This window comes from Rana temporaria, chromosome 3 (genome assembly GCF_905171775.1).
Source record: "Rana temporaria chromosome 3, aRanTem1.1, whole genome shotgun sequence".
Lineage (NCBI taxonomy): Eukaryota > Metazoa > Chordata > Amphibia > Anura > Ranidae > Rana > Rana temporaria.
Window position 1 is genome coordinate 93,971,197 of NC_053491.1, and position 20,251 is coordinate 93,991,447.

Below are 20,251 nucleotides of genomic sequence, written 5' to 3' on the forward strand. Positions count from 1 at the left end.
TGAAGCGCTCCGGCTTTACTGCCCAGTTCCCTACGGCGCATGCGCGAGTTGCGCTGCGCCTGCTGATTGGCTCCCACTGTGTACTGGGAGCCGAGTGTTCCCAGAACACAATGGGGGGGGGGACGGGAGGTGACGTCATGCCCGCAGTCTGCCCGAGACTGTGTGGCCGGAAGTGGGTGCAAATACCTGTCTTTAGACAGGTATCTGCACCCCCCTCCCCCCTGAAAGGTGTCAAATGTGACACCGGAGGGGGGAGGGTTCCGATCAGCGGGAGTTCCACTTTAGGGTGGAGCTCTGCTTTAAGAAAAGTACATGAGAGATAGAGAGCTCCCTAATGATACAGTGATTTGATGTATAAAAATATTTAGATTTTGTCTATATTTATACTTTGACCACTTGCCGACCGCTGCACGACAATATACGTCGGCAGAATGGCACGGGTCCCAGACAAGATCCAATAGAAAATATGTATCTTTTTTTAAGAGCCCTTAAACTAGCGGCGTTTTACCATCAATGCCCGCCCACCCCAGTGTGAAAGGGCTCTAAGTCTTTGGGCAACATTGGAAGTACTGTCTTTCCCCAACGTTTGTTAAAATGGCTCCTGGATTCTACATAGATTTGTTCATTCCTATATTCATTCCTATATTATAGATTTATATAGCAACAATTGCAACAACTACCGCGTTTCCCCGAAAGTAAGACCTACCCTGAAAATAAGACCTAGTGTGATTTTCGAGTGGTTACAAACTGCAAGAATCCTCTCTATTACAGTAGCATATAATGTAAAAGGTGTGTTTCTGTAATCCAATTTAGTCAAATACCTTCAGTACAGGACCGCCCAGTGCCCAGCGCTCAGCTGATCTCCTGCTGCTCTCCTCCTTTTCTCCCAGCTGTCAGCGGGGGATCTCGCGCCCCCCTGCAGTGCTCAGATTGGGGAAGAGAGCTCCAACGGGTCACGGAAACGCCGAGCAGCACTTAGCTGATCTCCCACTGCTCTCCTTTTCTCCCAGCTGTCAATGCTGGTTCTCCCCCCCCCCCCCCCAGCAGCAGTGCTCAGAGCGGGGAAGAGAGCTCTGGGGGGCCATGAAAGCGACGAGCGGTGATCAGCTGATCTCCTGCTGCTCTCCTCTTCTTCCAGCTGTCAGCAGTGGATCTCGGGTCCCCCTCCCTCTGCAGTGCTCAGAGTGGGGAAAACAACTTAGGTGGGTCATGGAAGCACCAAGAGGCACTATAAGAAGGTATTTGACACAATTAGATTACAGAAACACATACCTTTTACATTATATACTACTGTAATAGAGAGGATTCTAGAATTTTACAACCACTCTTACTATGTTTTCACTGGGGATTCCTGACAGGCAGGGAGGGGGGAGAGAAGAATTAAAAGGCAAGTCCTACCCCAAGAATAAGCCCTACTGTGTTTTTGGTTGTCAAAATTAATAAAAGACCCAGGCTTATTTACAGGGAAACACGGTATTCATGCCACCGTCCTCTGCAGTATTGTTTTCCATTCCATATTCTTATACAGTTGTATAACGTGCATAATTGTGAAGCATTTTTAATTGCATTTTTAAACCCAAACAATTTAGCGACAGAGGGACAATTTTGTTTTCTATAGTAAACACTATAGGATTATAAAGACCATGGGCACTTTTGGGTGCCCTAAGGAGAGTATTACCTATGAGACAAACAGTGGGTGTGGCCAAACTCTTTCTGCTGACATCATCATCCTGCCCCCACAGTGATGACAATCCTGCCCCCAGACAGACGCTCGCAGCTTCCGGGTGGCAACAGATCTGTGTGTGACTATCTCCGTCACTTGGGAAGCCACAGCTCAGTCTGAATAATGACTGAAGGGGGAGATAGAGCGGTGCTTGGAGTGGGGGGCGGGCCCCTGTGCATAGCACTGTGTGTGGCCCGCCCCCTCTCCAAGCACCTCTCTATCTACCCCTCCCAGTTTCCTTTGGTACAGGTTAGTAGAAAGAACAGCCTAGGGGCGGGGGTGGGGCTGGACGCGGTTCTGCCGATGACGAGTTTAAACAAATCGCCGCTCCGCCCACCCACTTGGTCTATCATTTTTCTAGTCCCGAAAAAATGCGCGGAAAAGCGAACAGCGGTTTGCTGACGTAGCCGCACCAGAAGTGACGCCGTCGAGACTTTTCATAAGTCAAGGATTTTTTAGAACAGGTCTGGGAGTCCCCAAGGAATTCCCTTAATTTGCAGGAATTTCCTCTCACTTCCTGTTTGGCAATGGGATGGGACAGGAAGTGAAGGGAAATCTCTGCAATGGGACACAGATGGTGAAATATAAATCTGACAGGGGTTATAACCTTTCCTTACTCTATCCAAAATGAGAAAAAAAAGTTTTGCTTATAGTTCTTCTTTCATATAATATTATTAGGGCTCGTACTGTCCTGAAAATCGGGTTGTATTATATTCATTGCATTGCGACAATACTGTACCAGATGACTTGACATAGATTAGCCTTAACAATCAAAGCTTAATCATACCGAAAGCTTTGCTTAGACATCACAAAAACACTGCTTCTATTTATGTACAATTTTACATTCAGAAGGTATGGTGGCCTTGGTTAATCTAAGGTTTTGTTAATGAACAATTATGATGATTATTATTATTATTAATCTTTTAAATATTTAAAATGACTAAATGATTCTCAGATGATTGGATAATTTATGTTTATTATAGTCAGAAAATCATCCTTTTCAGGTTTGCCGACGATTCACTATAGAAGTATTTTCCACTTAGCCTAGTGAACCTCAGTTCACTTCAAGCATCCAAACCTGGAATGGATTTTAACCACTTAAGCCCCGGACCATATTGCTGGTCAAAGACCAGAGCACTTTTTGCGATTCGGCACTGCATCGCTTTAACTGACAATTGCGCGGTCGTGCGACGTGGCTCCCAAACAAAATTTGCATCCTTTTTTTCCCACAAATAGAGCTTTCTTTTGGTGGTATTTGATCACCTCTGCGGTTTTTAGTTTTTGCGCTATAAACAAAAATAGAGCGACAATTTTGAAGAAAAATAATATTTTTTACTTTTTACCATAATAAATATCCCCCAAAAATATATAAAAAAAAACATATTTTCCTCAGTTTATGCTGATACGTATTCTTCTACATATTTTTCATTAAAAAAATCGTAACAAGCGTTTATTGATTGGTTTGCGCAAACGTTGGTTGTACACACCATCAGACAGAAATCCGCGCGGACAGACAGCGCGGTGACGTGTCCGCGCCATCACCGCGACGATGACGCGGCGACGTGCGCGACGCTGGAAGGTCAATGCTTCCACGCATGCGTCAAAGTGATTTGACGCATTCGAGGGATGGCGGCCGCTCGGACATGTACGGTGAGTCTGTACAGGCGACCGAACATGTCCGACGGACAGGATTCCAGCGGACATGTTTCTTAGCATGTGTCCGCTCGAAAACGGTCGGGTGGACAAATGTCCGCTGGAAACCTGTCCGGTTGGCCGTACACACGACCGAACATGTCTCCTGAAACTGGTCAGCGGACCAGTTTCAGCAGACATGTTCGGTCGTCTGTACGAGGCCTTAGAAGCCACTGGATTTAATGGCCCCCCTAGCCTCTCTACCAATAATCTGGCCTACAGCTGACCCAAAACACTCACCCACACAGTAGTAGCAATCAAATAACAGACACCCACTCTATCTTCTCCACCTCTTTTGCAAAATGTATTGTCTCAGTGTCTAGGAGAGAGGGGTTTATTGGTACAGGATAGCCAAAAACACCATAAAAAATCCCTCCACTCAGTAGTATCTTTGCCTAGAACTACTTTGAAATATTTTCTCATAGGCCCTTTAAACCAGGACCAGCAATCTGTAGTATTTAACTTTTATTGCTGATACCAAACATAGAAGGAATAGAAATGTTCTGAAGGTGCTTCCCCTTAGCAGCCATCTTTCTGTATTTCCAGACCTTATCATGGGCCAATTTTCAGTTCTTGAGCTTTTGCTCTGGAACTGTATCCTTTCCAGGTAGCAGGCCTGGGATGTGAAGGACCTCTGGAATCTATTCCCTCTCCCCAGGCAGCAGACTTGGGAGACAGTGGCTGGACCCCTTAGGCCTTGTACACACGAGGGGATATCCGATGAAAACGGTCCGCCGGACCGTTTCCATCGGATATGTCTGCTGGCGGATTTTGATCTGATGGCTGTACACCCCATCAGATCAAAATCCCAACGGAGAACATCCGCGGTTACGTGTCCGCGCCGTCGCTGCGACGATGACGCGGCGACGTGCGCGACCCTGGAAGGTAAATACTTCCACGCATGCGTCGAATCATTTCGACGCATGCGAGGGATGGGGATCGGACGAACTTATCCGGTGAGTCTGTACAGACGACCGGATCAGTCCGACGGACAGGTTTCCAGCGGATAGATTTCTTAGCATGCTAAGAAATTTTTATCCGCTTGAAAACCGACGGCTGGAGAAATCTCTGCCGAAAAATGTCCGCTAGGCCCTACACACGACCGGATTTGTCTGCTGGAACTGATCCGCGGATAAATCCCAACAGACAGATCCGGTCGTGTGTACGAGGCCTACACACACATCATCTCCAGGCAAAGCCTGGGAGGAAAGGACCCTTCTTGAAGATCTCCCTAAATAGTTATCCTCTTCCCCAACTAATTTCACTCGCATAACACTCTTGATAATTAACTATATTGAAATAAATATTAATTACCTACAACATTGTATCTTCTCACTATATTCATTGAAGAACACTCCCCAACAGTAAAATGAAGTAAACAATGAATTGGGTTTAGGGAAATCCCAACAAACCCAGATAATAATAACAATTAGAGCTTAGGCTGGTTACAACCTAGCTGCAAACATTTACATATTGGGACACACCAGTTAATGGCAGGGCCCAACAGCAGTAAAAAATAAAATAAAAATGTATGTACAGTGCCTTGCAAAAGTATTCACCCCCCCCTTGGCATTTTTCTTATTGTGTTGCCTCACAACCTGGAATTAATATGGTTTTTGTGAGGATTTGCATCATTTAATTTACAGAACATGCCCACTACTTTGAAGACGTTTTTTTTTTATTGTGAAGCAAACAACAAATAGGACAAAATAACAGAAAAAGTCAATGTGCATAGCTATTCACCCCCCTAAAGTCAATACTTTGTAGAGCCACCTTTTGTGGCTATCACAGCTCTAAATCGCTTTGGATAAGTCTCTATGAGCTTGCCACATCTTACCACTGGGATTGTTGCCCATTCCTGCTTGCAAATCTCCTTCAAGTTGGATGGTTTGCGCTATATGTTTCTATTGGATTGAGTTCTGGGCTTTGACTAGGCCATTCCAACACATTTAAATGTTTCCCCTTAAACCACTCCAGTGTTGCTTTAGCAGTGTGTTTGGGGTTATTGTCCTTCTAGAAGGTGAACCTCCGTCCTAGCCTCATATCACACACAGAGGTACGGTCTTCTTTGGGTGATGTGATGTGTTGGGTTTGCGCCAGACATAGCTTTTTCTTTGATGGCCAAAAAGTTCAATATTAGTCACATCAGACCAGAGCACCTTCCTCCATACATTTTGGGAGTCTCCCACATTTTCGCAAACTCAAAACGTGCCATTTTGTTTTTTGGTGAAAGTAATGGCTTTCTTCTGGCCACTCTGCCCAAAATCCCAAATCTATGGAGCGTACGGCTTATTGTCGTCCTATGTACAGATACTCCAGTCTCTGTTTTGGAACTCTGCAGCTCCTCCAGGGTTACCTTAGATCTCTGATCTGCCTCAATGATTAATGCCCTCCTTGCCTAGTCCGTGAGTTTTGGTGTGTTGCCGTCTTTTGGCAGATTTGCTGTTGTGCCATGTTCTTTCCATTTGGTTATGATAGATTTGATGGTGCTCCTAGGGATCATTAAAGATTTGGATATTTTTTTATAATCTAACTCTGACTTGTACTTCTCAACAACATTATCCCTTACTTGTTTGGAGAGTTCCTTGGTCTTCATGGCAGTGTTTGGTTAGTGGTGCCTCTTGCTTAGGTGTTGCAGCCTCTGGAGCCTTTCAAAAAGGTGTTTATATGTAATGACAGATCATGTGATTGCACACAGGTGGACATCATTTCACTAATTATGTGACTTCTGAAGGTAATTGGTTGCACCAGAGCTTTTTATGGGCTTCATAACAAAGGGGGTGAATACATACGCACATGCCAATTATCAGTTTTTTATTTCTGAAAAATAGTTTTATGTACCGGTATATATTTTTCTAATTTTACTTCACCAATTTAGACTATTGTGTTCTGATCCATCACATATAATTCAGATTAAATAACATTGAACTAAAGGCTGTAATGTAACAAAATTGGTAAAAAGCCAAGGGGTTGAATACTTTTGCAGGGCACTGCATTAGTGATTATATTAGTACATGTACGCTTGGTCAACTACAGCTATATAACGAGAGGGACAGTGCAAGGGCCCATGATTGGCCATATGAAAACATGACTGCATGCTAATCTATGGCCTCGTACACACGACCGAGGAACTCGTCGGAAAACACACATCGTTTTCCTCGACGAGTTCCTTGTTAGGCTTGTCGAGAAACTCGACAAACTTTCTTTGCGTACACACAGTCAAGACCAAATCTCGTCGTTCTCAAACGCAGTGACGTACAACACGTACGACAGCAGGGGAAGTTCGATTCCACTGGCACAACCCTTGGGGCTGCTTTTGCTAATCTCATGTTACTGCGTGTTAAGTAAGGCCCCGTACACACGTCCGAGGAACTCGACGGGCAAAACAAGAGGCTTCTGAACAAAACAGCTTTCCCCTGTATCTTCAATGCTGAACTCATTACTTTAAAACAATCTCTGATAGAACTTATCAAGGAAAATAAGCAATATTGATCATTCTCATACATACATATGCATATACAAAAGGAAATATGGAAATATTAACCGAAATTAAAGAAATATAAACCGAAAAACACTTTAATAGTTCTAATTAATAACATAACATTTTCATTTTAGTTTCAAGTCCATCACAGACCGTTTTCCTCGGCAAAAAAGCTCTGCCAACAAGTTTCTTGATGGATTCTGTCGAGGAAACCAGTCGTGTGTATGAGGCCTAATAGAAAGGGCTATGAATCCATCTTGGAGCATCTGCAGGCAGGGGATAAACACAGTAGATTAATGTATTCATTTGGAAAAGGTAAGTGGTGACTTACTCATGCACTGTAAATGATAAATCATTTTTCCAGTTGTTACCAGTGTTGTCACAGCTGCCATATCTCACTTGTGAGAGTACCAGCAGATATTCTGTGCATACAACTAGATGAGTGGAGTTTAGGGTGTCAGAGGTGTTGTACATAGAGTCAGCAGTAATGTAAAAACACCTGGCAATTTGTGAGCATATGCTAATTGCAATAAACGGAAAGCAAGAGCACTTAGTGATGTATCAATATATGATTAAAGCCAGCCTGAGCACTTAACTGATTTGTTGTATGATACATTTACAATCTACTCTATGAAAGCTTTGTGCTAGCAGTCATGGGTTAATATCTGGTCATCAGCAGGTAAAGAGTTAATATTGGTAAATTGTTTTACTGAAGCTGCTCGGTGAAGCAAAATATTACAGAAGAAATCAATACTGCTGTGTGTGAGCGGTGTATAGATATGTCTGTGTGGTCTATAGACATATCTGTTGATATGTGGCATATAGAAAAATGTCTGGCAATGAGACATAACATATTTTTAGAATCTATAAGAAAATAGAAGCAGAACCTTAAGCCTCATCAGCATTCACAGATAGAAATGGAAGGTCAAGTACACCGTGGTGCGCTGTAAACAGTAAGAATGTATTGTGTAAATAGTGTGGAGATAGCCATGTGTAATTGTGAATTGTTATATCCCGGATAATAAAGGAGATACGTTTCTAAATTTACACGGTTTAATAGGGCAAGGAACAGCATGTAACTTATAGTAAATAGGATCTAGGATTTTTCTGTCTTCCTAAATAAAATATAAAGTAAGATTTGCTTGCTATTGGTACTTTGGCAACATCCATCTCACTATCCAATGAAACTTCTATAGTAGCACTTTTACTGGACTGGTGAATGGCAGTCTATGTATCCTAATGCTAATTTCTAGAACACAAATTAAAGAGGAAGTTAAGTCTTCCTTTTTAATTGTACCCACAGGTAAGCCTATAAAAAGGCATACCTATAGGTACTGTAAATATCTCCTAAACTTGCACGGTTTAGGAGATATTTACTATTAACGATGCCGCCGGTGTCATCAGTGCATGCGATTTGAAGGAACGGCCACCCGTGCCGTTTCTTCAGAGCCTAGTGCCGTGACTGTGATGTCATCGTGGCTCCGGCCAATCACAGCACAGGAGTTTACAACCTCTTTAATGCAAGTATATATTAATTAATGCATTATTAAAAATTATTATTATACATTTTTTTATGAAACTACCTGAATTTGACTTGGTATTGGAATTTGGCAGTCCCCTTAGAGCAGAGTTTTTGGTAGAAGAAAAAGATGCAGCAAAAGGAGCCAATTAGTGTATGTGACACTGAGCGTGCTGATAGAAGGTAAAACCAGAGTGACAGAGAGATTAGCTCTTCATTGTGCTGATTATCACAGACTGGGGGTGGGTCCATGACAGTCTAGGCTAAGAGGAAGCAGGTTAAATGATGCTGGTCACCATTTAACCCAAAAGGCTGAAGACATCTAGACTGAAAAGGGGTTGTAAATGTACATTTTTTATTTTCTAAATAGGTTCCTTTAAGCTAGCACATTGTTGGTTCACTTACCTTGTTCTTCGATTTCACTTCCAAATGTTTTTTTTCTTTTTCTGAATTTCTCACTTCCTGTTCCTCCTCAGTAAGCTTCCCCCCATCATCCAAGCCATTCTGGCTGGGGGTTAGTCAGCGTGCTCGCCCCCTCCCTTGGGACTACATCCCTGTGGAGAGACGCTGTGTTCATTTAGAAGGGAAATCAAAGGAAAAGGTAAGTGAACCAACAATGCACTAGCTTAAAGGAACCTATTTAGAAAATAAAAAAACAAACCTTTACAGCCCCTTTAAGGTGAGCATTGCAGTGCTGTTTGATGAGTTCTGCTTTAACTATAAAGTCTGTCTGGGAAGACTAGGTTCAAGTAACTAAATGAAACGATATCAGAGAGGGACAGAGTCAGCAGACATGACAGTAAATAAGGGCTAGTGCTAACACAATTAAAGCGGAAGATCCCATGCCAAAACGTTTTTTTTTGGGGGAGTAGTTAAACAATTATTGTCAAGGCTTACATAAACTCACGTTTCTCGTTTTAAATGTCCGTCCATATCTGATGTTGTCTGTAATAATAACTTATATTATCCCTCGTCAGCCGTTGCCATCTTCACTGTGGGCATTATGAATCCCACCAGCAGAGACTTCCTGGATGCGGTGATGCTGTAATCCCAGCATCCACCGCTCGATCGCGCGCATGCGCACTCGCACCCAAGACCAGCGGCGTCAGCATCGCAGTATCTGTCCTGTAATGGACATTTTTGTAAAGCCCGCCCTCCTGCCTTTGTTTACATCGCGCGTCACTTCCTGCTTCACGAAATCGTGCGATGTTTAGTATAACAGGGCAGAATACGATAACAATGGAGCTATGACACAAGCTCCCGGAAGACACTGCGCGGGACAGGAAACACAGAAAAACCCGACAGAAACCCGAGGGCTGCAGACCGGAAGCCCATCTAGTTTAACTGGTACAGTAAATCATTTTTTATTGAAAATATCGGTTTAAGCATTGTTGATCAGCAGTATTATTTTTGAGGTTATGTTTAATTTGGGGTGGAGCTCTGCTTTAAAGAGTTTGTAATATACCTTGGAATTGTAGTCAGAGTCACTTGGAAATGTGATACCCTAACTACCAAGACCTGAGGTGTGCCTTGGCCTAAGCTGGTCGGTATGCCTAACCATAACGATGAGCCGACGCACGATCAGATAGAGGAGAAGGGATGTATACCCCTCAGACTCCTCCTACAAATACAGGCTGGCCTCCGACCAGCCTTTTCACTTATTGGTCAAATCACTGGCTTCCATAGGAAAATGATTTGTTTGCTTGCATAAATGATGGTCTCCACTGTACAGCATTTATTTCAACAAAATAAGCGCATTCCTATTTTTTCAACATTTTAAAAGATGTCTTTTATGTTTTGACATCTGCACCCACAAATTCCCAACAGTTAATTGACAGATGTCTGGTTTTGTCTGATATAGCTCTATTATCCCTGCTTTGGTTTTCCCAGGTGTCATGTCCAGGCTTTAAGAATACAGCATTGTATACGCATTTACCTTTGGCTGCTTAGTGATGACTATAGCTTCCCAATATCCCAAATAGCTATAGATACAACGTTAATTGATGGTTTTGTTTTACATTATACATATCAAATGAGAGTAGACTTGACAAAAATATAGGCCTTGCTTTCAGGTCCCAAAGGTGGTCCTAATGTGTGCTTTTTCTGGGAATCAATTTGCATTGCTAACAGCACAATGGATACATGAAACATTCACAAGACAAATATAATTTAAATTCCCCATTATGTGCCACAGTTCTTTAATAATAAAATGAGAAATAATTAAGTAGTTAAATGCCTGATCTTTCTGGAACCTAGAGTAATACATGAAGATTGTAAAACAGAATCAAGGTTCTTCATCTCAGATGATAAGGTAACAAACCATTGTGACCAATTTGTTTTGACCTTACCTGGCAACCTCTGGTCGTTTTGGTATCATCACCTGATTTTGAAGAGGCTGAGGGTTAGGATTTTACTGATTGTGTGCCAGCTGTATTTTTTTGTCATCTACTTTTTCCCCACAAGTGCTCATTTCGAGTTTAGTGATAAATAATTGTAATACAGATTGTATATTTGCTAGTAGATGGCTGACCATAAGAGAGACGCCTTGGTGTGGTTGTTCAGTTTATCTTATATTGTGTCTCAATACATTTGGAATTGGTGGACATCAACTTCTTTGTGTGTTGTTTGGGTTTCTAGTGTGTTGTTGTAAAAGGGGCTTCCCCCCGGTACGTCTTTCACATTATGCATGGCTAATGTCCCACAGTTGTCACCACACTTTGTAGAGGTGCCTTGACACCACAGTGTGGCAATTGTATGATGCAACAACAACCTCTGTTTTTAACCATAGACATTAAAACAGTTTAGTTTGTACTTGTTTGTACTGGCTAGATAGTGTAAAGTGTGTTAGGAAATTTTGCTATTGCATCGTAATATGGGGCACACCTGTAAAACTTTGGTAAAACCATGGACCTTCAACATGGGGGATTCACTGACATTCCCTGTTCATGAACTGATTTTCTAACATGACCACTTGTTAGGCCTCGTACACACGACCGAGTTTCTCGGCAAAAACCAGCAAGAAACTTGCTGGGATTTTTTTTTGCCGAGGAAACCGGTCGTGTGTACATTTTTCGACGAGGAAACTGTCGAGGATCCCATCGAGCCAAAAAGAGAACATGTCTTCTTTTTCCTCTACGGGAATGGAGAAACTTGCCTTGTCGAGTTCCTCGACAGCCTAACAAGGAACTCGACGAGGAAAACAATGTGTTTTCCCCGTCGAGTTCCTCGATCGTGTGTACGAGGCTACACTGGCTCACAGGCTTCTGAACTGGACACCATTATTTCAGTCTACAGTTGATGAGACCTTTCCCAATAATCTTATGTTGGCATAGACTGCAAGCGTTTCCACAAGTGTACCACACATATAAGAAAGTTATTAGCATGCATCAATCTGCAACACTTCTTATGCCACGTTCAAACAAGCGGTTTTCCTGTCGGAAAAAAAACAATGGCTTTCCCAAGGGAATTCCGCTCAAGCTTGTCTTGCCTACACACGGTCACACCAAATTCCGACAGTCAAAAAATGCGGTGACATACAACACTATGACGAGCAGAGAAAAATGAAGTTCAATGCTTCCGAGCATGCATCGACTTGATTCTGAGCATGCACGTTTTTTTTGGCGCTTTGAAATTGCATAGACGAACAGGTTTCCCGCCAGGATTTTTGCCTGCTCTCTTTTTTTTCCAGCAGTTTTCCTGTTGGAAAAAGTCAGGCCTTGTACACACAACCGAGTTTCTCTCCAAAAACCAGCAAGAAACTTGCTGTTTTTTTTTTTTTTTGCCGAGGAAACTGGACGTGTGTACACTTTTCGACGAGGAAACTGTCGAGGATCTCGTCGAGCCAAAAAGAGAGCATGTCTTCTTTTTCCTCGATTGCAATGGAGAAATTTGGCTCGCCGAGATCCTCGACAGCCTAACAAGGAACTCGACGAGCAAAACGATGTGTTTCGCCCATCGAGTTCCTCGGCCGTGTGTACGAGGCTTCAGATGGAGCATATACACGGTCGGGATTCCCGGCCAAAAGCTCTCATCTGACTTTTTCCGACAGTAAAACCGGTCGTGTGTACGGAGCATTACAGTATACCATGGAAACCAGTGCCTTGCAGCCTCAAAAGCTTGGGTTTTTGACATATGCTTTTTGGTATATGGTATTAAAGAACAGCTGTAATTTATTGTAGCACTATAGTGAAAATGTTTATTTCGTCCATTTCAACCATGAAGAGTGTTATTACGAACAGGGGTTGGATCACTTTTTGGCATCCCTGTAAATCCTCAATAAATACATACCATGGCTGAGCATTGTTATCATAGGGGAGTATGTTACTGGCAGGATCTCTAGGTAACAGTGAAAAAAATATGAATGCAGCATCCACACGTAAGCTGCATTCTGCGTCATTTTTGTTATTGCATTTTACATACAGCCTAAATAGAAGAACGTACCTTAAAAGCAGCTTTGCCATTTCTTGGGCCCTCTGGTCTGCTGAATAAAGCCCTGCTGTCTCTGTGTAAACATCAGTATTCTGTTGCAACAGGATGGCACAGTCTGTGTACAGAAAGTCTCCTTAGAAGATAATTGGTCTGCCTGGCACATGCACCAGAGGGAGTACTGTACTGGCGTTATCTACTATGGAGATTCCCTGTGCAGCAGCCTATTTTAGTAAAATACCTCACTGGACAGTGCAGGGCAATGCGGGTCAAGTGTTGGCACAGCTGCTTTCAAGTTACCTGCTTCTATTTAATTATTGAATTTTCATAAGGTTAGATTCGAGTTCATTCAAAGTATAAGTACAATTGTATTAGAGATTTGGAAACCAAGCCAACCAGCTGAAAAAGATAAATGTGGGGTTTAAAAAAGAGACACCCGGCGAGTGTTCTTTTTCCAGCAAGTTTAAATCTGAAACATTCATGTTTGCCTGAAATGTGTTTTCATCTGCCTTAGCAATCTTTATTAAAATGAAAAGGTTCAATATAAGAAATATAGACCACACCAAGAGAGGCCTTTCATTGTTTCTAGTTGCAATGATGCAAGGTTACCGTCTGAGAGACAACAAGAAATTGCGAATTTTGCTAAAGTAAAGCAAGCTGCAAGTTTTCTAATTGCTATAAGCACAAATGACAGCAAAAACCATGTTCACAGGAAATTGGAATTTTGGAATATGTTTGCTGTCACGTCACACTTTGTCAACTTCTGTGTATGTTTATGCTGTGGTGTATTGTGTATGTGGGTATATATACGGTGCCTTGGCTTTTTACCTATTTTGTTACATTACAGCCTTTAGTTCAATGTTTTCTTAATCTGAATTGTATGTGATTGGTCAGAACATAATAGTCTAAGTTGACAAAGTAAAATGAGAAAATACATAAAACGAATTTTCAGAAATAAAAAAATAATTGGCATGTGCGTATGTGTTCACCCCCTTTGTTATGAAGCCCATAAAAAGCTCTGGTGCAACCAAATACCTTCAGAAGTCACATAATTAGTGAAATGATGTCCAGCTGTGTGCAATCTAAGTGTCACATGAGCTGTCATTACATATAAACACCTTTTTGAAATGCCCCAGAGGCTGCAACACCTAAGCAAGAGGCACCAATAACCAAACACTGCCATGAAGACCAAGGAACTCTCCAAACAAGTAAGGGACAATGTTGTTGAGAAGTACAAGTCAAGGTTAGGTTATAAAAAAATATCCAAATCTTTGATGATCTTTTTACCTAAACTAACCCTGGAGGAGCTGCAGAGTTCCACAGTAGAGACTGGAGTATCTGTACATAGGACGACAATAAGCCGTATGCTCCATAGATTTGGGCTTTATGGCAGAGTGGCCAGAAGAAAGCCATTACTTTCACCAAAAAAACAAAATGGCACATTTTGAGTTTGTGAAAAGGCATGTGGCAGACTCCCAAAATGTATGCAGGAAGGTGCTCTGGTATGATGAGACTAAAATTGAACTTTTTAGCCATCAAAGAAAACGCTATGTCTGGCACAAACCCAACACATCACCCAAAGAACACCATCCCCATGATGTTTTTCAGCAGACAGGATTGGGAAACTGGTCAGAGTTGAGGGAAAGATGGATGGTGCTAAATACAGGGATATTCTTTTGATTTGAGGCTAGGACGGAGATTCACTTTCCGGCAGGACAATGACCCCAAACATACTTAAGTGGTTTAAGGGGAAACATGTAAATGTGTTGGAATGGCCTAGTCAAAGCCCAGACCTCAATCCAATAGAAAATCTGTGGCCAGACTTGAAGATTGCTGTTCACAAGCACAAACCATCCAACTTGAAGGAGCTGGAGTAGTTTTGCAAGGAGGAATAGGCAAAAATCCCAGTGGTAAGATGTGGCAAGCTCATAGAGACTTACCCAAAGCGTCTTGGAGCTGTGATAGCTGCAAAAAGTGGCTCTACAAAGTATTGACTTTAGGGGGGTGAATAGTGCAATGCACATTGACTATTTCTGTTATTTTGTCCTATTTGTTGTTAACTTCACAATAAATAAAATAAAAACATATTGAAAGTTGTGGGCATGTTCTGTAAATTAAATTATGCAAATCCTCAAACAATCCATGTTAATTCCAGGTTGTGAGGTAACAAAACACGAAAAATGCCAAGGGGGTGAATACTTTTGCAAGGCACTGTATATGTATATAAACCAGTTTTTCCCAGCGTATAAGACGACCCCTTAATTTTGCAGTTAAAACCTAGGTTTTGGGCTTTGCTCGCCGTATAAGACTACCCCCTACATAATTATTTTGACGATGCTCATGCACCATGTCTGCTACATGATTTTCCAGTTCTGGCCAATGTGGGGTGCCACTTCCTAATGCACACTTGCTCCTTGGCATACTCTTTAATGCACCTTCATTTGCTTTTCAGTCTCAGACCATCTTTTCTGTTACTCCATATTGTCTTGTGGCAGCACAGTTATTATTTTTTTTTTTTTTTTTTTTCTTATTTTTTTTTTATCCGCCTCAGAGAACTATCAGGATACTCAATCAATTTGCGTTCAGTTCGCAGTCTCCTTAGTTCGCATCATGGTTGGAAAAGATTTTTTTTTTTTTTTTTTTTTATTTGTTGTTTCTTTCTTTTTTTCTTTGTTATTGCAAAAGTGCTTTTTTAAATATGTGTCAATAAATGTACGAAAGGAGAGAAAGGAAAAAATACTTAAATACATAAATAGATACATTAGTTTCCCCAAGCCGAACAAACCCTCGCCCCTCCCTCAAGCCCCCCCCAACCCTTATCCCCACCCTCCCGCCCTCCCCTATCTCCGGAATTCTGTCTCCTATTGAATCGCTCTTTGCCCGCGCAGTTATTATGTTCCTTGGCAAAGTTTACAACTTTCTGCTTGAAACTTGCTTCATGTTTCCTTCTTCTTGCTGGTGGAGCCATGATGGGGGTCTTGTATAGCAGCCGTTTTGGTTACACCCACTAATCTGTCAGCCCGCTACATACAGTATAATGCGATGAGCCAATCATGGCAAGCGATGTATTCTATTAATGAATACAAAGCCTGCTCGGATTGGCTGAGTCAGAGGTTGTAACATCATCAGCCCGCCTCTCTGACTCAGCCAATCCGAGCAGTCTTTGTGTTCACTAATAGAATACAACGCTCGCCGAGATTGGCTCAGCGCAGTATACTGTATGTAGCCGAAACTACATACAGTATTATCACAAATCCAGCGGGCTGACAGATTAGGGACATTTGTTTTGGGCCAGCTTGGCCCAAATGAACTATGTAAAGTAGTCCTAAACCTGGTCCTAAACCTGGAGTTCTCTTCAGGCCGGGTACTCACGACCAAACATGTACGATGAAAGCGGTCCGTCGGACCGTTTTCACCGTACATGCCTGCCAGAGGGCTTCTGTACGATGGTTGTACACACCATCGTACAGAAGTCCGCGCGTAAACAATACGCGGGGCGTGTCCACGTCGTCGCCGCGACGATGACGCGGCGATGACGCGGAGACGTGGGCGGGCCTGCCATTTAAAGGCTTCCACGCATGCGTCAAAGTCATTCGACGCATGCGAGGGACGGCGGGCGCCTGGACATGTACGGTAGGTCTGTACTGACGACCGTACATGTCCGAGCGGGCAGGATTCCAGCGGACGGTTTTAAAACACGTCCACGAATATTTGCCCGCTGGGAAAAGGCCCGGCGGGCAAATGTTTGCTGGAATTCGGCCCGCTCGCGCCTACACACGACCAAACATGTATGCTGAAACTGGTCCGCGGACCAGTTTCAGCATACATGTTTGGTCGTGTGTACGGGGCCTAAGGTTCACATTTTATACTCCACGTATAAGATGACCCCCGCTTTTTGGGGGATGTTTTTATGGTTAAAAAGTCCTGTTATACACCGGCATATGCGGTACGTGTATATATATATACACAAGTGCAGCTCAGAAATTAGAATATCATTAAGAAGTTTATTTATTTCAGTAATTCAAATCAAAAAGTGAAACTCATTATAAAGATTCATTACACAAAGAGTGATATATTTCAAACATTTCTTTCTTTTAATTTATATGATTGTGGCTTACAGCTAGTGAAAAGCCGAAATTCTGTATTTCTGAAAATTTGAATATTACATAGGACCAATAAAAAAAAGGAGTTTTAATACAAAAATGTTGGCTTACTGAAAAGCATGTCCATGTACAGTATAGTATGCTTGGTCAATACTTGGTCAGGGCTTCTTTTGCATGAATTACTGCATCAATGTGGCGTGACATAAAGGTGATCAGCATATGGCACTTCTGAGGTATTATGGAAGCCCAGGTTGCTTTGATAACGGCCTTCAGCTCTTCTGTGTTATTGGTTCTGGTGTCTCTCATCTTCCTCTTGATAATATCCCACAGATTCTCTATGGGGTTTAGGTCAGGTGAGTTTGCTGGTTAATTAAGCACAGTGATACCATGAACATTGAGCCCTGGTTCACACTGGGTACGATTTGGAACGATTTGAGATGCGATTTGACATGTCAAATCGCATCTCAAATCGGCGGCAATTGTCGGCAATGGCACTGTCCTAATCAGTGCGACGCCGCATCTGCGATTTCAAAAAGTAGTTCCTGTACTACTTTTTGCGATTTCGGGCCGCGATTTACATTAAATTGCGGCCAAAATCGTGGCAAAATCGCAGCCGCAAAATCGCGGTAAAATGTGCGCTTTTACCGCGATTTTGCGGCTGCGATTTTGCCTTCGAATTCGCAGGAGTGTGAACCTAGGCTAAAACAGGTATTGATATTTTTGGCAGTGTGGGCAGGTGCCAAGTCCTGCTAGAAAATTAAATAAGCCTCTCTATAAAGCTGGTCAGCAAAGGGAAGAAACATTTTCCATAGTCCATGATGATTTGGGGAGCCAAGATAAAAGAATGCCTAAAAAAGTCTCTAATGGCAAGCATAATAATAGCAGGCTAATAGTGCCTAATCTTAGACAAAAATGTTTACTTAACTCCCCTCTTTTAATTTTTTTCCTCTCTTACCTTAACAGCTGGGTTGTCTCAAAAAACATACCCACCCACCCAGTGACTTCATCATTGTCCAGTGCAAGCCACCACTTTGTTTAACCTCCCTGGCGGTATTCCTGAGTGTGGCTCGGGGTGAATTTTCAGTACCAAAAGCGATAACCCAGAGCCACACTCTGGATTGCATTGCAGGATCCATGTACAGCTTACTTACTGTCATGGACCTTGGAATTCGGAAGTGTTCCTCCTTGAAATCTGTTACACACCTTGTCCCCAGGATCCTGCAATGTCTCCCGCTGTGTGTGCGAGCCGTGTGTCCTCCACTCCATTCACAGTGCATAGCTCCGTTGCCTGCAAGCGTCGCGACGCACAGGGATGGAGCTTGGCGCCAAAGTGAAAAACACACAATACATACAGTACACTGTAATCTTATAGATTACATTACTGTATCAAATTATTTCACATCCCCTTTGTCCCTAATGGTTTGTCTAGTGCCCTGCATGCAGTTTTATATTATAAATACTGTTCTTTCTGCATGGAAACTAGAGATTGTTCATAGCAACCAAAAAGTGTCCCTGTATGTCAAAAGTGCTTTTAGACCAATTAGAAAACAGCGATAATAAATTTGAATCGCTTGCAGAATTGAGTGATAGTGATGTTTGGAGAAATTCATCATCAAACACTGAAAGTAATGACAGCGACAATTCTGCAACTGAGCAAATTTTTTGATTTGATTACATTATTGAATACATTTTATTATTATTATTTGTTATAATTATTTATAGTTATTTATTATATTATAATTTATGATTTTGTGTTTCAAACTTTATCATACCTGGGATGTCCACTAGACCCTTGTTTGGACAGATTTAAGTGAATTATTTCTAAGAATTACAGGCCTACAATATAAAACACCAAATTTCCATGCAAAACATTGTACCCGCTTTCAGCATCTGACATAATCTGACATAATCATACCGCCAGGGAGGTTAAACACTCCAGGTCTCACACCACCATCTTCTTCTGTGGCATAATCAGGAGTTTGGCTGTCTCTTCCTGGTTCCTGCAGTTGCTGATGCCATGCATGTGTACTGCAGTGGAGATTGCCACCTGTTCAAGTGAGAATGAGAATGACGTGTTTAACCACCCCCACCACCACTCTGCTCAAAGCCTCCTGGGATACTGACATCACACATCCCAGGAGGCTTTGGGCAGAGTGGTGGTGGGGGTGGTTTGACACGTTATTCTCACTTGAACAAAAAAACTGTAAGTGCGGGGGCCAGGACCTTCTGAAAAGGTGCCTAACCTTGCCCACAAAAAATGTATATCCAATTGTAAAAGAGAGGGTGGGGGAGAGTTAGAAAATCATAAAAAATTATAGATTAGGGTGAAGGTTTTCTTTAATGACAAGAGCACCAGAGCGTAATGACAGAAGTGTCCAATCATACACACAGGGCAGGCAGAAGAGTTCAAATGTCTTAAAGGTTTGTTTAAACATTACACAAAGTAGAAGTGTGCATTAGGATGTAGTTGGACTACAGTTAGCATGTATTGTCTGTATCTAAATTAGTGGAAAACTATACAAAATGTATTTGAAGTAACCCAGAACCCTAAACACTACTAGAATTCAGGTAAGTCTTTCATGTCATTTTTGTTGTACGACTAATGAAAATGGCTGTGTTGTCGTGCTGTAAGATAATAAGTAAACCATTTCCTGGCTGTGAGTAATGATGTATTTATTAATCCAAAGACAGAAAAGCCATTATCCACTAAAAGAACATAGGCATCCTTTTTTTTTTCTTTTTTTTTTACCTGTTTAGAGGTTGTTTGTGAGCCTCAGTAATTACCCATGTCTTCCTTACTTCAGAACTAGCAGGTTGTCCTCTGTAGATTAGAAGATAGATGGCATTTCATAGACCAGCAGCCAAGATTTTGCAAACGTCTGAACTGACCTCTGATAGAACAGTATTGTGAGTAGTTATGTGTTTCAGTCCAAGAAGGTTCTTCAAAGGCAGTCAGTTTGAAGAACTTATACTGTATGTATACCCAAAACTTTTTTTTTGTATTGGATAGAGTAGGGATGGATTAGAACCCCTGCACATTTATTATTGTCTTTGTCCCCAATGGAGAGATTCATTATTGTTATTTCACCTAGTGATCAGGGCTGAGATCAATGGAAAAAATTCATGGTGTGTGGCTGTCCATGAATTTTTTCCATTGATCTCTGCCTTGTGCATTGCCAGTACCCACGGTCTCTGAGGAGGACATTGATTGCTCATTACACTCATCTGGAGCGGCGGTCTTTCTTTCTTCATTTAGTGACCAGGGCTGTCTTAATGAGAGGGCACACCTGGGCACTGCCCAGGGGCCC

The 20,251-nt window shown here is 42.2% G+C and overlaps 1 protein-coding gene across 2 annotated transcripts in view; it reads left to right on the top strand.

The window, feature by feature from the left end:
- The window catches only part of LINGO1 (leucine rich repeat and Ig domain containing 1), a 619,539-nt gene that overhangs the window by 471,859 nt on the left and 127,429 nt on the right, over window positions 1-20,251 (top strand). The window lies entirely within an intron of this gene.